The sequence below is a fragment of the Canis lupus genome, chromosome 10, assembly GCF_011100685.1.
Source record: "Canis lupus familiaris isolate Mischka breed German Shepherd chromosome 10, alternate assembly UU_Cfam_GSD_1.0, whole genome shotgun sequence".
Taxonomy (NCBI): Eukaryota; Metazoa; Chordata; class Mammalia; order Carnivora; family Canidae; genus Canis; species Canis lupus.
In genome coordinates, this window is record NC_049231.1 from 48,769,601 (window position 1) to 48,790,232 (window position 20,632).

At 37.4% G+C, this 20,632-nt stretch overlaps 1 long non-coding RNA gene across 5 annotated transcripts in view; it reads right to left on the reverse strand.

The window, feature by feature from the left end:
- The window catches only part of LOC111097728, a 181,561-nt gene that overhangs the window by 152,260 nt on the left and 8,669 nt on the right, over nucleotides 1–20,632 (reverse strand). For 4 of the 5 annotated variants that reach the window (XR_005365842.1, XR_005365849.1, XR_005365841.1 and 1 more), the window contains one exon: nucleotides 6,681–6,830. This is a non-coding gene — a long non-coding RNA (uncharacterized LOC111097728). Of the gene's footprint in view, nucleotides 1–6,680; nucleotides 6,831–14,526; nucleotides 14,602–20,632 lie in introns of those variants that run through there. The other variant, XR_005365851.1, reaches the window with a different exon arrangement.

A 20,632-nucleotide genomic window follows, 5' to 3' on the forward strand; every position in this document is an offset into this window, starting at 1 on the left:
GGAGTATTTACTTTTGTTATAAAACATCCTGTTATGAACCCCACTGTCACTAAGTGCATGCAGCACCTTAACTAAAGAAACTAATTGCAAGCCACTTTCAATATCTCTTGTTTTTTAATTTAATGCCCTCGGAGAGATATAATTGGGCTGGAGGGAAGAATTTTCACCGAAGTCATGAATTTGCTATATAAATACAAACAAGAAAGAAAGCTAATACAGTAAGGGAATATGGGATTAATTTTGAAATTGTCTGATTAGTGGATTGCTGCCCATCAATAATTGCCTTATATTTTCCCAAGGCCCTCTCTTTATTAGAGTCTGGCACTGCATCTGCCCACAGCCTGTCAATCAGGCTGTGCAGCTGGGAGGGTCTGCAGAGAGACCACAATTGGAAGCCTGCTGGGGCGCCTTGTTAGACAAAGCAATATATCCCAGACGTGAAAACGCTGCCATCTTAGCCCGGCTGCTCACATCTTTACGCTCAATCCTCCTGTGTTGGAGCAGGGCCTTGCTGTGACTAGGTCTGATTTTTAAAAAGGAAAAGAAAAAGTTGCAGTCTCCTTTTTACATGTATTTTACAGGCCTGGGCTCTGCTGGAGTTTGAGGTCACTCCCCCACCCCCGTCCCCCACTCCCTGCCTCACAGTGGCTGCTGAGTTGCTCAGTAATGTCGTTAGGAAAAGCTATGCAACAGCTGGAATTTCTAAAGCAGCATCAGTGTCATGGGAGACAACTAAACACGCTTCATACATTTAAAAATTAAGAAAGATAATCAGAAGGGTTACGAGCAAGTGTGCAGATGGTGGGTTTCTAACTTAATTAATGCTTAAAATCTGGAATGTTCGTCAAGCTCCCAGAACTTTTCCAGTCTATCCTCTCCAGGCCTGATGCTCTCAAGCCTTAAAGACTCTTGATCAGAGAGAGTTGAGGAGGGTCTGTTGACTGAACTCGCCATAAACATCTTTTCAAACCACACATACACACAAAGTTGCAGCCCTGCTAATGATATGTTTATGCCATGTCCATTTCCAGAAATATTTATGTCTCTCTATCTTGCCAGCAATCAGTCAAAATATACAAAAATGGATTTGCATGTAAAGATGCTTCATTTGGAAGACAAAATATGATGATAATAAAACAAAGATGGCTCAGAGCATGCTCCTTTTTGTTTTGTTTCCTTATCATCTACTGTTTTCCTTTTCTGTTTGGTAAACTGAGCATTTGTTTTAAATTGGGATTTTGTGCTTGTGAGGTAGGAAATAAAATGATCTGGAGCCAAGCTCCCTGTAGCACCAGGCTGGGTTTATTAGCTACTGAAGTGCCACTGCCTCTCAACATCCAGGTCCTGGCCCAGCCCTATGGCCAAGAATAACCTTGGTGCCATCTTCTACTTGGCACTGTTGGCATCTCTGTCTGCCCCTTGGCAGGATCACCAGCCCTTTGGGCACAGGGGCTAAGGTCTAAGGACAGAGCTTGACTCCATAATGCCCTGTGTGACAAGAATACCAGCTCTGGTCCATTGAGCAGTGCACGTCCATACTGATCATGCATGCCTTACAAACCCATTGGTTCTCCCTTCCTCTACTTTCTACTGTGGGGCCTAGCCCCAGTGTTTGTAATACTTGTCTCCCTTACTGTCGTGTCTTCCATCCTGGAAGACTAATAGGAGCAGGGAGCACCAGGTGTTGGGGCTTGGCCTTCCAAAATCACCCCGGTGGGTACCTCAGTGTCCCAGGGGCACATATTATCAGGCCCAAAGGCCACTCCAAAAATGTATGTCTCCTTCCATTAAGTAGGAATGCAGAGATTTGCAGCAGAGTTGTGGGAATGAAGAGATGAAATGTGAGTAGAAGCACTTTTTAAGCTATAGTCTAGAGCATTTTGCCAAGTAAGGGGCTATTTTGTTATTAATAATATGGAACCTTTAATGACTGTCCATAATAGTGGTATCAAGGCAGCTGCCTTGGCCGCTAGCTTTGCTTTGGAGGAGCTACCAGTTTAGGCCATGGGACCATGATAAGCCCCGGTGGGCTTGTGCCTCTCACAGTTGTTGAGAATCTTCTGTGTGCTAAGCACTGTGCCAGAGCAGATCCATACAAGAATATATACTCTGATGCCATTCCTCATGTTGTGTTTGTGGGTTTCAACTGCCTGTCTTCAGTTTAAGCTCCTGGAGGGCAAGAACCACATCTTATTCTGTATTTTGCAGATGTTCGTAGTTACCTGTCAGTAAAACTAAGAGAACTAGAGACTCCAGGATAACTGGTTGTTCGAGAGATGCAAAGGGTGAGGTTGATCCATACAGAAAACAAGCTCTGGAATCAAAATGTGTGTACCCCAGTCAGAGTAGCAATGTCTCTTGCCCATATTCCCAAAACACACAGATGACAGAGAAAATGAAGAAGTCACAACATATTCATATCCTCTTGCTAACACAATATAATCAGCTCTGGTTCAGACACAAAATAGAAAGATGATATTACAAGTGGGGCTGAAACCATCAGTTTGCTGATACTAGGTCCAAGGTAGGCCCCTGCTTATGGAGGAGGCCAAAACAGATGCTTGGGATCTAGAGCTCCTGGTGAAAGGAGGAGGAGGCGATCAGGGCCTGCACCAGGACTAGACTCATGACATCCCCTAGGGCACCATGGGATAGGAGCCTTAGCCACCCATATATGACCGGTTCTGGTTTGGGAGGTTCAGGAAACTAGGTGGAGACGCCTACAAAACTGTTAGATCAGGAAGGGTCTGGTCAGTGGTAGCTCTTCTTCTTTTTCCATATTTATAAATGTGGAAGTGCTTTGTGGTTCCTGTCCTTGGACCTCTTCTTTTCTCAACCTACACCCATTCTCTGAGTCACTCCACGCAGACCCTTGGCCCTAATATTACCAAAGTCCTGGTGATACTGCTTTTTACATCTCTAGACTCTGCCTATTCCTGAACCAGATACTCAGATGCCTAATAAGTATCCTGCAGTTCCCATGTCCAAACATACCTCTTGATTCCTGTCCCACACCAGCTCTGCCCCCACTTCTCCTCCTCTCAGTAAATAGCATGAAGGTTCACCCAACTGCTCAGGTCCCAAACCCAGGAGTCAGGTCTGAGTTCTCATTTTCCCTTATATCCCACATGCAATCCCTCAGCAAGATCAGTTGGCTCTGTCTTCAGAAGATATCCTGAGCTTGATGACTTCTCACTACCTCAACCACTGTAACGGTGTGCAAACCTGCCAACATTCGTCTGAGTTGCTGTAAGCATGTAGCTGGTCTTCTTGCTTCCATCTTGTTCCCTACTATATGTTCTTCACACAGTGGTCATAGTGATGTTTTAAAATCATAAATCAAGTCCTCCCACCACTCTAAACCCTCTCCTGGCTTTCCCTTATGCCTAAAAGACCCCAAATCCCTATCACAGTTGCAACGTACTACCTGATGCCTCATTTCCCACCAAGCCCTCTTTGAGCTCCAGCCACATGGGCTTGTTGTTGTTCCTTGAACCTATCACCCTGTTTTTGTCTCACCACCTTCATGGTGTTCTTCTCCTGGACCTTTGCAGACTGCCTTGCACCATGTCACTCTAGCTTCCACCCAAATGTCACCTCCCAAAAAAGCATCTATCCTGTCTAAGGCTCCCTCATCCTTGTCACTCTTTTCATCTTTTCTTGTTTCATTGGTCTTCATATTAACCACCTGAGACTGTGTGTATGTATGTATATATATATATATATATTTTGTTGTTGTTGTTGTTGTTGTTGTTGTTGATATCTCCCTAAGATCCATGAGGGCAGGAGTTTTGTCTCTCTTGCTTACTGTTATATCCTCAGTGCCTGAATTGTGCTTAGCACATTAAAGGTATTTAATAAATATTTGTTTTGTGAATAAATCAGTGAAAGATAAATATGTGAGATATAAGCTAATGCAATGTTATTGTTGTCATCATATACGCATTTAAATGAGACTTCCCCAAAGGTCCAGTGAAACTGAAGGAAAGGCTTGGTATATGGTGAGGGGACACCAGGAATTGTGAGGGCTGCAGAAAGAAAGAAGAAAGATGTCCAGGTAAAATCATTTCCCTGAGGACCAGACTCACTTATGCTACAGATGGGCCACTTAGGAAAAGACAATGTAAGGTTTGGGAGGTAGGAAGAGGGCTTAGTTGCAGTGATGGGAATTCCCCCATTCACTCCACTCTTCCTCACCACTCATGCACCATGGGAAGCATGATCCCAATTATTACGAGCAAACATGGTGCTTGGAGGCAGGAAGTGAAACCAGGTCAGCATGACCAGAAAAGCTGGTGCTGTTTGAAATCCATTGGGTCTCCCTTCCACCCACCAACACCCCTTGATCCAAGGTCTCCTTCTCCAGCTGGGGCCTAAAGAACATTGCATGAGTCCACTTACATTCCAAGATCTTTCAAAGTCTACAAACATGTGTACTAGCTTGTTTTAAAACAAATGGTATCACCGTGATTCCCCAGTGATTCTCACATCAAAATGGGGGTGGGGGCACACAGGGGAAGGAAAGCTCTGAAGCAAAGCTACTCTCTAACCATAAGGTCAAAGCCTTGCTAGAAACATGACTGATGATGTGATAAGAAGGTACCCATACCATACTGAATGCAAAACAGGAATTCCAAGGTAACTGATTGCATATAAAGGACTAGGTAACTGATTGCATATTAAGAACGCAGTTTCCATTTACTCACTTGGAACAGAACAATCTGTAGCATAAAAGGAGAGTAAAATTTGGCAGGGCTTGCTGTGGGCCTGTGAGGAGGCATGAGTGGAGAGAATTCCTAAAAGAGATCCTAACTTAATCAATCACTTGAAGCAGGAGGCAAGAAGCTGCCTTCGGAAATAGATCAAAAGAGCTGTATTGGCCCTGGCGTGCGCACACCATATCAATCTCTGGCCCAGTGTGTGAGGCTCCAGGCATCACCTCAGAAGCATGCCCAGAGCAGCCTGGTTTTATTTGTAAATGCACAGGAATGGCCTGAAACACAATCCCAGAGCAACGCTGATGGGGCAGGGGCCATGTGGAGTAGAAGTCAGGACCAAATGGAAATTCCCTCAGATTTATTTTCCTACAGATTTCAGTCCTGTGGAACATACACTAAATCCATCCTCCAAATGACAAATTAGTCAGGCTCCATTTAGGAGATGGAAAAGGGCCTGAGGAAGGGAAGAAAGGCCAGGGCGGGCTTGTGTCAGGGACAGAGGACCCACCTCTCCGGCCTGTATCTGGATTCTAGTCACCAAATCCTGTTTCCGAGTCTCAGAGTTCACTGGGCCCAGGAGCCAGCCTTTGTTCACCTAACTCTCTGCACTGATAAGCAGATAGGGTATCTTTTTTATTTACATAAAAGGGACAGTTTGTTGTCCATCTTGCTTTCCTCCCTTTATACTACATGTTGCAGATATTTCCATATTAACTTTGGTCGCATTAAAGAATTGTCTTAATACTCTGAGGCCACAATGTATGTCACGAATTAACTTCTCTCCTATGCATCCAGAAAGGTAGTGGTCATGTATGATCCTTGGGAGAACTGAGAAAATAGAGTCACTCAAATCACTTTCTGTTTTCTGGGGTGTGGATGAGGACCCTGGTTAAGAGAGACATATATATATATATATTTAAGATTTTATTTATTCATGAGAGACAGAGAGAGAGAGGCAGAGACACAGGCAGTGGGAGAAGCAGGCTCCATGCAGGGAGCTCAACGTGGGACTTGATCCAGGGACTCCAGGATCAGGCCCTAGACTGAAGGAGACACTAAACCGCTGAGCCACCGGGGCTGCCCAAGAGAGACTTATAGAGTGTTGCTCTGTATGGTGAACTATAAGTTAACTAGTCCTGTACTACTGCACATTTAGGTTATCCCTTCATTCCCCCTTTTTTCCTATTATGATGCTTCCATGAATATCCTTGGTTTTTTTTTGTTTTTTTTTTAAAGATTTTATTTATTCATGAGACACACACACACACACACAGAGAGAGAGAGAGACAGAGAGAGAGACAGAGACAGAGAGGCAGAGACATAAGCTCCATGCAGGGAGCCTGATGCAGGACTCGATCCTGGGACTCCAGGATTAAGCTCTGGGCTGAAGGCAGGCACTAAACCGCTGAGCCACTGAGGGATCCCCCCGTGAATATCCTTGTAACATAACTTGAGTTTTTGTGTTTTTTTTTTTTAAGATAAAGAGAGTGCACATACATACACACACACACACACACACACACAAGCAAGGAGGGGAGGGAGGGCAGAGGGATAGGGACAATCTTAAGTAGGATCCATGCTCAGCTCGGAGCCCAACACAGGGCTCAATCTTATGATTGAGCTGAAATCAAGAGTCAGACTGCTAGCTGACTAAGCCACCCAGGTGCCCCAACTTGGTGAACTTTTGTAAATGTATTGTAGGATAAATTCCTAGCATGGAAATTCTCTGTACCTAAATTTTAAGCCCCTTCAGACCAGGAAAATATATTAATCATCTTTCTTGTTCCATTGCCTCACACAGTCACAAAATTGTATATATACTAAGAACTGAAAACATATTTGTTGCAATGAATTAATGAAAAAGATATGATTCATACCATGAAATTATAGAGCCTTAAGCATGAAACAGACAACAACAACAAAATGGTTTATAATACAGTGGTTAAGTAAAATGGTACCGACCTGGTAAAACTGCTGCAGGAATTCCAAATGGAAGGTGTAGAATCTTTGATTTTTACCCTTTTTCCTACATCTGAATTTTATATAGCATTGCCAATTAACATCTTGTTCTAAGAGGCCAGCTATGGATAAGTCAGCTTTGCCTTCTTACTCCTAGAGATAACAAACAGGAGGAAGAAAAAAAAAATCAAAAGATCCTGGTCAGAACTTGCTCCTTTCACTGTGATTTTTACAGACATCTAGAACATCATTTCCTAGATGGGTCTGATTTTGAAACATAGTTTTCTAGTAATCTGACTGGCCCAATATGTTTGTCAAAAACGAAAGAAAACTGCTTCTCTTAGTCTACCTTCTTCTCTTTGCACCTCTCCTTCCTGGACCCTGGGAGAAGCCTTAACATTATGTTTATAAGGTCACATATTTGTGTAAAATTTAAAAAGGTAAGATACTGAACTGTAGTAAAAAACCAATATCTTCTCCTTTGGACTTTCGTCTCTGAGTTATTCACTTAAGTGTCAGGTGGTCTTCAAGTGGTGGGGGCATTTTCAGGATCTGGCTAAAGGGAAGTTGAATTGGGGGTACATTTAGTTTGGTTTTGGTCAGATACATTTATATGATTCACAATCACTTTTATGTTAAGTTATTGCTGGCTGTCCTTGTGCAAAACCAAACCAAATCAAACTAAACCAACAAACTCTTAATTTTACTAAAATAAAACATGCACATGGTAATAAATTAAATAATACAGGGGGGCTTAGAGAAAAGTTGGATAAGATTTTAAGACTTATTACAAAAAGAAGTCCTCCTCACTCATCTGAGATAATGAATTTCAATTATTTGGGGCAATCTCTTTTGACATTTATCTCCATATTTTTAAATGATATCCAAATATGTTAATTTCTTAACTAGGAAAACTTGTGGACATGTAAACTTCCCTTCTATAAATTATTTTAAAATAATTTCTTTTTGAATAGAAAAGTTTTGTTTATATATAAATATCAAAATTATATTAAAATTATAATAACATATTTTATAATACTATCTATATAAGGCATTATCTATTGATTCCTTTTATTAATAGATAAAGCTATAGCTCTCTTAAACCTATCCACTTCCTCTCTCCTATTTTCTTTTTATAGTTATAATTTTTGGTGAGATCAACAAAGTTCACATGTTCTACAACAAGGATAATATTTTTGCATATTTAAGTTAATACATTTTCTCCCTTAAATAATTATTCCCAACAGAAAAGCAGGCATGTGTTCACCAAATAGACAAGTGCAAGAATATCCATAGCAAAGTTATTGATAATAGCTTCCTCCTAAAGACTACCAAATAAATGCCCCTTCACAGTAAAGTGGGTACTTGTGATATGTAATTGAGTACTCTACATGTATGATGAGGAATGGGTTACTATTACTTACAACAACATGACTGAATCTCAGAAACATAATGTTGAGCAAAAGAAATCAGACACATTATTGTATATGAGTCCAATTACATGATACACATGACACAAGACAACACACAAAACTAATATATTGTTAGAATTTAGTACAATGGATTCCCTCGAGTGACTGTGAGAAGGGAAGGAGAGGCCTCTGAGGACTGGCAATGTTCAATTTTTTGATCTAGTTCCTTTCAGTATGAGTATATGCATATGTTCACTTTGTGAAATTCCATTGTTTGCACACTTATAGTTTTTTGTATTTCCATATTTTATATTCCTTAAAAAATTGTTCTAAAAATATCATTTAAAGAGGATATTTATACCTCTATTACTAAATGATTTTTGATCGGCCAACTTTTAAGAGTTTTGCTACACTTACACTAATAATTCATGTCTTTTTCCTTCTCCTCTCAACTTTGTTACTTCATTCCTTTTTCATAATTTTTTTTTTTTTTTAATTCATGAGAGACACAGAGAGAGAGAGAGGCAGAGATACATGCAGAGGGAGAAGCAGGCTCCATGCAGGGAGCCCGACATGGGACTCGATCCTGGGACTCCAGGATCATGCCCTGGGCTGAAGGTGGCATTAAACTGCTGAGCCACCCAGGCTGCCCCATAATATCTAGGTTTACATTTAACATTCTTTTCTGTAATCCAAAAACCCACATTTATTTTAATTTTAGTTCTACAGTTAAATAAATTCAATGCTTACCACCAGATTATTTTACTGTAGTTTTCCTGGTATTCTCTTAGGTAGCTAAAGTGCATACTCTTATTCACACACACAAAAAAACTCCCTAATATCTATTTTTATTTGGCATATGCCCCCTTGCTTTTACTAGCCAACATCTTGCTGATTGATCAATTACTTTTTTTACTATGTTTTATTAAGTTTGTATTATTATATATTTTTATATTTATTTACATTTAGAATATTTGTATTCTTGTTATAATTGGATATGTTATAGATTTTAATGTAATATATAAAGCAACAATTATTAATAAACTTTTTGTACATCTCCCACTTACTGATGGTCTAAAACTTTCCTTTTGCTAAGACTTTCCACAGAGTAGTTGAAATTTCATTCTTAAAAATAGAACATTTATCAATAGAATGAAAAGACCAGTCACAGATGGAGAGAAAACATTGCAAAAGATATTATCTGATAAAGGACTATTATCCAAAATAAAGAGAACACTTAAAACAACAATAAGAAAAACCACCTGATTAAAAAAAAATGGATCAAAGACCTTAGCAGACCTCACCAAAGAATATATATAGATGGCAAATGAACCCACAGAATGATGCTCCACATTATATGCCATCAGGGGAATGCAAATAGAACAATGAGATACCTACAAAATCCAGAACACCAACAACAGAAACACTGGTCAGGATGTGGAGCAACAGGAACTCTCATTTATTGTTAATGGAAAGGTAAAATGGTATATAGCACTTTGGAAGGCAGTTTAGCAGTTTCTTACTAAACTATAGATACTGTTACTATGCAATACAGAAAGAGCCTGCTTCGTATTTACCTAAAGGAGCTGGAGACACAAAAACCTGCACATACATGTTTGTAGAAGATTTTTTTTGTAATTGCCAGAACGTGGAAGCAAGCAAAATGTGTTTCAGTACAAACAGATAAACTGGAACATCCAAACAATGGAATATTATTCAGCTCTAGAGTGAAATGAACAATCAAGCCATGAAAAGACATGGGGGAAACTTAAATGCTTATTACTAAGAAAAAGAAGTGAATATGAAAAGATTGCACTCTATGATTTCAACTACATCACATTCTGGAAAAGGCAAAACTATGGAGATAGTAAAAAGATCAGTGGTTTCCAGGGATTAGAGGAGAGGGGGAGATGAATTGGGATGAACACATGAGACTTTTAGGGTAGTGAAACTACTCTGTATACTATACCAGTGGAAATGTCATTGCACATTTGTCCAAGCCCACAGAAGGTACAACAGCAGAGTAATACCTACTGTAAACTACGAACTTTAGGTGATAATGTGTCAGAGTAGGTTCATCAATTGTAACAAATGCACCTCTCTGGTGGGGGATGTTGATAATGGGGAGGCTGTGCATCAGCCATGGCAGGAAGTACATGGGCAATCTCTGTACTTTCTGCTCAACTGTGCTGTGACCTAAAACTGCTCTAAAAAATAAAGTCTATTAAGAAAAATAGAACATCTATCTCCGTACAGGTGTAGGATAAAATGTTCCCAAAACATAAACTGGAACATAATATCCTGAACTTTAAAAACCTTTATTTAATTAGGCATAATTCCTCCCTCAGATATGATGTGCTTTTCTAATAATATCAAACATGTAATTATAAACATGCTCCTTTTCAAGCACTAATAAATTGCTAACTTATCTCTACAACAACTGTTCAGTATCTTTCTGTCTTGCTTTTTTTTTTTTTTTAAGATTTTATTTATTTATTCATGAGAGACACAGAGAGAGAGGCAGAGACACAGGCAGAGGGAGAAGCAGGTTCCATGCAGGGAGCCCGATGTGGGACTGGATCCCGGGACTCCAGGACCACACCCTGGGCTGAAGGCAGGCGCTAAACCGCCGAGCCACCCAGGGATCCCTCTGTCTTGCTTTTTAAAGATATTTCAGGATGTCCTACAAACAGAAATTCAGCATGATTATTATTCTTTGTTCACAAAGACTGTATAAGTTTCATATTTGTGTTGGTTTTTAAATCTCACTTTAATTTGAGCTACAAAAATAAGATTTTTCTAAAAATAAGATAAATAACAGTAATGTTATTTAAGAAACTTTTCTTTCTAAGAAAAGGCTCTTTTGTCAAAACTATCAAAAACTGAATGGCTTTAAAGACTAGAAACAAAAATTTTTGCAAGTTAGGGGGTTTCTAATTCCTGGGTTTTGAAAAAGTTGAAGGAGGATCTAATCAAATTACCAATGATATATCATTAATAACAATTTTTGAGGATTACTATATAATTTTGGCAGGTAAAGTTGAAAGGGTTTCCAAGCCTTGAGTGATATTTTAAAACTAAAACTCCTTTTCCCTTTATCAGTTATTTATGTGAAGAAGGTTCTCAGCTTTTACATTTATAACATCTAAAAGGAAGAAAAGAACTGATGCTAAGCCCATCTCTTTCTGAAAATAAGTCATACTTAAATATTTACCTGTCATTACATGAGCTAATTGAGAATCCAATATAATTCAATAGTAATTTTCTAGTAAACTTTTACTTTTTAATCATTTGTCAAAATTTATAATGTTTTTTTTAATTGTGTCCTGCTGATAACTGCAATAACTTCATTAGAGAAAGCAATAAGACTTATGGACACAAGAAATTAAAACAAATTTTAATTTGTAAATTATTTTTGTTGCAAGAAACATGATAGGATAATCAATAAAAATGTTTAAGCATAACAATATTGCGCTGGGATCAAATTATGTGAAAGAAGTGAAAAGAAAATAGAAGTTCAAGGGAAAAAGAAATGATGTACAATATCTGACTTCTAAAAAGAGCTCATTCATATATTTTGGCACCTATCAAAACATTGTGTTATTTAAATCAGAATGGATAATTTATGAGTTATGTCAACTAAGTTTAATGTGGTTCTTGGGTGGTAGTTGGCTGAACCCTGGTCTAGATCTAAGTGATAGAGAAAATGTTAATAATGCAGATGAAACATAAAAATATGTCACATCTGTACCATTTTATTGTAAATAGAAATTTAAAAAAAACAACCCTTTTCTTCTAGTATTCAAAAACTATGATCCAATTTCATAAAGAACTCACACAATTGGTGGATGAGTGAAGTTTGAACAAATCTTTTGTTTCACTTTCATCTGACTTGTTAATATCAACGTTCATGATGGAATTACACTTAGAGAGGCAGTTGTTACACATTTATCAGTTGCGCATACTGCTGAACTCAAGTGGTGATTCCTTGTTTAGTCCATCTCCTTTTGTTTCTCAAACCAAATCTGGTCTCGGCAAAAGGTCTGGCACCAGTCTATGTATTTTCCTCTTGCTACTGGGCACAAAGGATGAGATCTTACACTTCAGGATGTGTCCCTAACTCTGATGAACACTCCTGGTAGGTTGTTCTGAAAGCTGCTTGAAAATGCATCCTCTCTGCTTCTCCCTACATGCTCTCCTGCTTGAGCTCCATGGTTTTGTTTCTGTCGTTTCATCCAGACTGAAAAATTTTGCCTTTTAATCCAAGTACTTATATTTAAAGTAAATATCGATGTATTAGGGTTTACATCTACATCTTACCCTGTGTTTTGTTTGTCCCATTTGTTCGATGCTGGTTTCTTGCACTTGAAGAGAAAAATCAATCAAATGCTTTTTAATAATTTTATTTCCCTTTTAATTAGATTGTTAATTACACATTATTTTACTATTCTTTTCATGGTTACCCTAGCAAGTACCATACAAGATGCATCTTGATTTGCTAGACTCTAACATAAATTTGTATTTTCACTATAGAACCTTTTTTTTTTTACTCTTCTTGCCTTTTGCGCTATTATTGTCATGACTTTTATTTCTACGTATTACAATTTTAAACTTTATTTATTTATTTATTTATTTATTTATTTATTTATTTATTTATTTGAGAGGGGGTGGGGGAAAAGGAAGAGGGAGAGAGAGAATCTCAAGGAGGCTCCATGTCCAGAGCCCGATGCAGGGCTTGATCTCACAACCCTTGAGATCATTACCTGAGCTGAAGTCAAGAGTCAGACGCTTAACCAACTGAGCCACCCAGGCACCCTAAAACTTTTTAAAGTAAACTAAGCCACATGTGAGGCTCAAACTCATAACCCTGAGTCGAGAATTGCATGCTCCACTGACTGAGCCAACTAGGCAACCCCCCAACATAAACACCTCAAGATAATAAGTATTTTATATTGCTAATATTTATTATATTGATCCCCCATTTTATGTTGTCGGGACAAGGGTAATACTGTCCTCATAGAATGAGTTTGGAAGTAGTCCCCTCTTTAGTATTCTGAAGTATTTGTGTAGAATTAGTGTTATTTCCCTCATTAAATGTTTGGTTAAATACACCAGTGATGACATCTAGGTCTGAGGTTTTCTTTGTAGGAAGGTTTTAAACTAGCAGTTCAATCTCTTTCATAGAAATAGCATAATTTAGGTTACCTATTTCTTCTTGAGTGAGCTTTGGTGGTTTTTACTTTTCAAGGAATTTATCTACTTGATCTAAGTTGTTGGATTGGCATAAACTTGTTCTTTTATTATTTTTCTTATCAATAGGCTCTGAAGTTACATTACCCCTCATTCCTGATAATGGGAACTTGGGTTTTCTTTTTCTTCCTCTTTTTTACATCAGGCTGGCTAGAGGTTTACCTTCATTTTTTATTCCCGCCCCCTGCCCCCCGCGAAAGAAATCAGTTTTTGGTTTCATTGACTTTATTGCTTTTTCTGTTTTCCATTTCATTACTTTGGGCTCCTGTGTATTCTTTTCTTTCTTCTGCTTACTTTGGATTTCATTTGCTCCTTTTTTCAGTTTCTTAATCTGGAAGCTGAGATCACTGACTGGACTTGGGGACAAGGATTCCAAGAAGTGGGGGCTACATTCCATACAACTTTTCCTTTCAGTGAATTTGCTGATAGCAAATATCTCAGGGCAAGAGCTGAAGCACGACAGCAATGAGCAGCCCCTAAGAACATGGGAAGCCAATCAAGTCTGAAGGCACTCTCTCAGGATGGGTGACAGAATTAGAGATCGGTGTGTACTAATGGGAAGGGGTCTTGGTATACATCTCAGACTTCTAGTTAAGACTCTGGGAGGGAAACACCATATGTATACGGTTAAGATGGAAGTAGAACAGTATGCTCAAGAGACTGAAATCCAACTTCGAATCAGCTCGTCCCAGATTCATTTATAGTCATCTGTCCCTACTCTGCCTTCCAAGTGGTAGGTAAATCTCTGGGAGAAAACAGCCAGAGCCTCAAATTATATGTCCAATTTTCATATATAAAGCTTGGCATTCAATTAAAAGATTACCAGACATACCAAGCGATAGAACCAACTGACCCAACCAAGGAATATGACAGACTTTAGAACAGACTCATGGCTGGTATAGATATATTGGAGTTATCAGGCATAACTTTAACTATGATTAATACGTTCCAGAAGATACAGGACAAAATGGATACTTTCACTAGAGAACTAGAAAATAATACTGAAAAGAAAGAATCAAAAGTAAATTCTCAAATGGAAACACAGTAATTGCTGAAGTTAAGAATTCAAAAGGAATTAAAAACTAGACAGAACAGGATTAGTTAACTAAAAGGTCATTAGAAGAGATCCAGAATGGAGGAGAGGAGAAAAAGATGTTTCATGGATATACACAAATGTTAAAACTTACCAAACTGCACATAAATATGTGCAATTTATTGAATGCCAATTAGTCCTCAATAAAGGTATATTGCCTATAATGGAGCAAAAATCAAAGTGGCATCAGATTTCTTTTCAGTTGAATCATTTTTTAGAATATAGCAATACTTTAAAAGTTCTCAGAGAAAAAATTAACTTTATCCTAGAAGTCTATGCTCAGCTAGACTAGCAATCAAGTAAGAATATAGATTAATGGCTATTTTCAGATATGTAAGTCCTAAGGTATTTGTATCCCATGCATACTTTCTAAATTAAAAAGATTAAGAATGTATTTTAGTTAAACAAAAAAAGAGGTATGGGAAAGAGTTAAGCTTAAGAAAATGACACCTACCTAGGAGTGTGATTTAAAAAAAAAAAATCCCAGATGACAAATAAGCAGTAGACTTTGAAAGCAATTAGTCCCATTTGGATACCAGCAAGGAACCTTCAAGAAGAAAGTAGATTCTTATCAAAAAAGTTAGTATAGTAAAAAAAAATGGACTTTTTAATATTACAGTGAATGTCATATTGTATATATCAGAAATAATATATATATTTAAAAGGAAAAACAGGTCATTAAAAGCCTGGAGGGGGCAATCTACAGAAAATGTGAAGCAACTAAAATATAGTATACTTTTCTCGGAGTATAAGAAAGATAATTGTTTCACATGGTACTTGGAACGTGTATCATGTTAGTGATACATGTTAAGAGTTAGTGGCATAGAATTATGTTTCCTTTTCTGAGGTCCTAAAGATACTGTTTTACTCCACAGTTCACAATATTTAGAGTTCATAAAAATTTAATCAATTGCTATTTTTTCTAGGTTTTAGAATTAGCTTACAAACAGACCAACAAACCTAGAACAAAACAAGGCAAAAACAAAACACCCGGACACTTCTACTACAGTTACAAAGATATAAATGCCTTAAATCTCAAGGCCGTAAAAAATAATGGAATGATAGCATATGTGGCAGGGCAAAAGAAAATGGAGAAAAGAAACAAAAAATAGAGAAACAAAGGTGAAGGGATTATAGATATCTTTATTTTCTTACTTTACACAAAGCAGTGAATCAAAATATATAGTCTAAAGCTGTCCAGTCTAAGCTGGACAAGAAATAGAGGACTTACATATATTAAAGCTTAAAAAATAACCAAGAGAAGAACTAAATTAATAATAAAATTATCAGTCTCAACTTTTAAGATGGAAGAATAAAGAAATCTCTGACTCTTATGGACTGAATGTTTATGCCCCCCACAACAATTCATATGTTGACACCCGTTCCTTCAGTGTGATGCAATTAGAAGGCAAGATCTTTTGGAAACAGGATTAGTGGAGGCCCCATGAATGCAACAAGTGCCCTTATAAGAGTTGGAGTTTGCTTTTTCTCTCTGCTCTGTATCATGTGAGAACTCAGTGAGAAGGCAGTCTGCAGCCTTGCAGAGGGCTCTCATCAGAACCCAACCATGATCTCAGACTTCCAGCCTCCAGAACTGTGAGAATAAACTTCTGATGTTTATAAGACACCTAGTTTATGGTATATTGTTATAGCAGCTGGAGCTAAGACAGACCCTGTCTGCTTTCTAAAACCAACCAGAAACAACAAGGGTAAAAATGAAATAAAAACTCTATCTAGGAGGAATCAGGCAACACTTATGATCTGAACCTTGTTATTTATAAAGAAGGACTGCCAAATACAGTGAAAATTAGGTCAGAGAAAGGGTGCCAAGAGACAATACCCATGGCTGCAGATCTCAAGCAGAGGGAACAAGGCACAGTTTTCCAAGTTAGCTGTATGCCCTGAGGGGCAAAAGCAATAGTAACTTGTTTAAAAGAAGGCTGACATTTGCAAACTGGTTTTAGAATTCTCTGACTCCCTTGTGAAACCACACAGACATGACATTCTTGCAAGAAAAATTTCTGAAAATAGGGAAACTAGGTTAATGGATGGCACTGAAGCTACCAATTCTATTCAATTAATGTTATGTAAAGTCTGAATTGACACTCACAATACACTCCACTAGACCTCAAGGATGTAGGGCTTTATTATGAGTTAGGACTTGTTAGCCTAGAAGTTGTTCAAAGCCTCTGATGCCTCTCTCCCATTTTCTTTCTCCATATAGGTAGTTCAGAAAGGATTGTGTTAAAAAATGAAAATAACAGAAAGGAATAAGGAATGGTTTCACAACCTTATGAATATGCTAAAAAATATCAATTTGTACACTCTAAGTGGGTAGATTATAAGCGAATTATATTTCAATAAAACTTTTTTAATAAACTAGGAGATAAAACCATTGCAGGAAAAAAGACAAAAGAAATAAGAAAAATTCAACACATGTTAGAAAATTGATTGTGGAATGGTTGGAAAATGTGACTAAATACACTTCTTGTGGATTCAAAGAACTTAGTGAAAAAGTGGCTTCCATGAATTAAGGTTCAAAGCACAGATAAAAGGACTGAAGAAAGAAGTGATAAGATAACACCAGATAAAATAAAATTGACCTGAATGAGCCCAGGGAAGATGTAGAAAAGTAATGACACACAAAAATGGAAACTGCAGAAAGAAGAGATATTGTTGAAAACAAGCTAAAGAAACTGGAAGACAGGCTTAAGAAAATTAAATAACATTTTAAGAATATAAGTAACATTTTTTAAAAATAAAAAAATAATTTTAAAGAATTAGAGGAAAAATCATCTACATGGAAGAAAGATAAGGAAGGGTTAATGTTCAATATGCATTCAGAAGACAACAGAACAATCAGCAAAAAATATTCACAGTATAATTCAAGAAAATTCTGAAGTAAAAAATTTGAATCCATAGATTTGAACAGGCACACCATCTTCCAGGAAGAACTAACAAAGATTAATCAGTACTAGAACATGACCTAATCAAGTTACTAGACTTCAAAGATATGATCTTTCAGACAGAAAATCAAATCACCTCAAGGGGAAGAGATAGAAATCAGGCTGCTTCATCATTCTTTAGAGCAGCATTCAACATTATAGAAATTCACTGTCTTCAAAATTCTAAGGGATACTATGATTCCAGAATTTTATTTCCATCCAAAGAATAGTTCAAGCATAAAGGCAACATGCAGATGATCCAAAACATACAAATACTTAGGATGCCTGGGTGGCTCAATGGTTGAACGTCTGCCTTCAGCTCAGGTTCTGATTCCGGGATCCTGGGATCGAGTCCCACATCAGGTTCCCTGCAGGGAGCCTGCTTCTCCCTCTGCCTATGTCTCTGCCTCTCTCTCTGTGTCTCTCATGAATAAATCAATAAATAATCTTAAAAAAAGACGTAAATTCAGTATAACATTAAGATAGTCCAATCCCTAAACATTGTAAATAAAATATCAGCCAGTTGAATCTAGCACATTAATCAAATATATTATGATTAAGTAAAACTCATACCCCAAATGCAAAGATGGCTCAATATTAAGATGATTGTAACATGATTTAAACATAAGTCAAAAAAGAAATACCACATGAACATTCCTGTAGATGCTGAAAAGGCATCTAAAAAAACTCTACCGGGATCCCTAGGTGGCGCAGCGGTTTGGCGCCTGCCTTCGGCCTAGGGCGCGATCCTGGAGACCCGGGATCGAATCCCACGTCGGGCTCCCGGTGCATGGAGCCTGCTTCTCCCTCTGCCTGTGTCTCTGCCTCTCTCTCTCTCTCTGTGACTATCATAAATAAATTAAAAAAAAAAATTAAAAAAAAAAATAAAAAAAAATAAAAAAACTCTACCCATATAGGTAATAGATGAATAATTTCTTAGCATGAAAAATATACATATAGCATTTCAAAGGCTAGAAACTTTACAGTGAAATACTGAGTCTCATTAAAATCAGAAAGACAACTGGTATTATTTAACTTTGGCCAATATTAGTTAATGCCATTAGAGAAGAAAAGGAAAAAAAATGAAATCATGAAGGAAAAGGAAGAAAACATTACTATTTGCAAATGAAATGATGTTACAGGAGAAAAGCCAGGAAAATCAACTTAAAAAATCATTGTTACCAAGAGTAAGATAATTTAGTAAGGTGGCTGAGAAAAAAATTAAAACACATTAATAGTTCTCCAATATATGGATGATTACCTAGAAAATATAACAAAAAATATACAATTTACAAAAACAAGAAACATGATAAAGTACTTAGGAAGAAATGTGTAAGATTCACACGAAGAAAATGTGGAAACACTATGAAGAGTCATTTAAAAAGATATTAATAAATAGACATATTCTTAGGTAGAGAGATGATAGAATATGATGGCAATCCTTTATAAGTAAATATATAAATTGAACTTTCTCAAGAAAAATACCAGTATCATTACTTTGGGAATAAAGCAGGAACAGCGTAATAAAGGAAGAATAGCCCTACCAGATACTAAAAGGTATTATAAATACTATAGTAATTAAAGCAATTTGCTATCTCTACGCCCAGCCTGAAGTCGGCTTGTCTCTCTCTCTCTCTGCTCCTCCCCCAGCTCATGCATGTGCATGCTCTCTCTCTAAAATAAATAAATAAAATCTTAAAAAAAATAAGTTTGGTATCAGCCCATGAACAGAAAGCTCTATGGTAAAAAATACATAACCCAGAAATAGATGCAAATAAATATTGAGATTAGTTCCTGGTAAAGTTGACATTTCAAAATAGTGGGGTAAAATGATATATTTAATAAATAGGATAAGAAGGTAGCCATCTGGAAAATATGAAATTGGATTCTCTCATATCAAATTAAATTCTAGATAGATAAATATAAAGGTAACAGAAATGATACATTTGATTTTACAGAAATTTTGATTTTCTTTATGGCAAAAATTTCCAATTATATTTTTCATTTCCAAAACTCATTTAGTTTCTTTTATTATTAGATCTACCTGATCACTTAAAACATATTTTTCCTTCTTCAAGTGAATTGTGTTCCTTTTCTTTTATTGAAACATATTAAATATACTTATTTTGTAATCTGCCTAATAATTCCAATGTGCGAAGGATTTGACTCATTCAGCTGTTTTTCTCTGCTGCTTCCGACGGTGGCTTGTTTCTTGTTTTGTTTCCTTTTAAATTTTTTTGTGATAACATATTTCTTGAATTTTCCTGAGAGAATTCTGCAGAGACATGCATTTAACCCTGCAGATGCCAAGGGGCACAGTAATTTCAAATAATATTCTCAGCTCCAGTAGTATGAAATCAGCATTACTAAGTAGTTTTATTATTTTTGATAGTTTGTATATTTCTTCTTTTTTAGTTCTAAGTATTTTCTAATTTTCATTCTGATCAATTCTTTGATTGATGTAATCATTTAGTATTCTTAAACTTCCAGACATTTGTTATTGTTTTTTGCTACCTCAACTACCTCTACGAGCATTCTGCAATTGAATCTTTATCACCACTACCTCATTCAGGCCTTGGTTACCTCTTGCTTGTACTAGAATAACCACTATGCCTGATTTATAGCACCAATACTATCTCTATACTTAAGGGGAGAATGCTCTTTATTCTTTGTGTATTTTTAAAAAACTGCATGCAGGGGTGTGTCTAATACTGATCTTACAAAATTATTCCAGAGGAAAATTCACAGACGAAACTTAGCAAGGATATCACTGATGAATTGAATCACCTGGCTTCACCTGAAACAATAGAGCCCATTGAATTAGGGCAGTCAAACACGCTTCCTCTGAGGACACATAATTGATTTGTTTAATTTCTGAAAGGTCATCTGCCCTGGGAACGGGAAGGGGGATTCTGCATTCCCTTCCATGGTTTGTAACCTCATCCTGACAGCTGCAGGGACACGTGCTTGGAGAAGAATCTCTCCTTCTCCTCCCTTCCCCCTCCTCCCTGGCATTCACACATAACTGTGTGGCAATTACTTTTATCACCATGTCCTTCAATGGGCTTTACTTGCTAGGCATCATGTTCTCCACAGAGGCTTGCCATGAGAAAAGTCTCTCCTTCTGAGCCCCCTCAAATCACCAGACCAGGCATTTTTCCCATCTTGGGTTCATCCCTGGATTGATATCAGTTCATCAACAAGTCCTAATGAATGTACTTAACTCATGTGGACTGAGTCAGTGTCTTCACACTG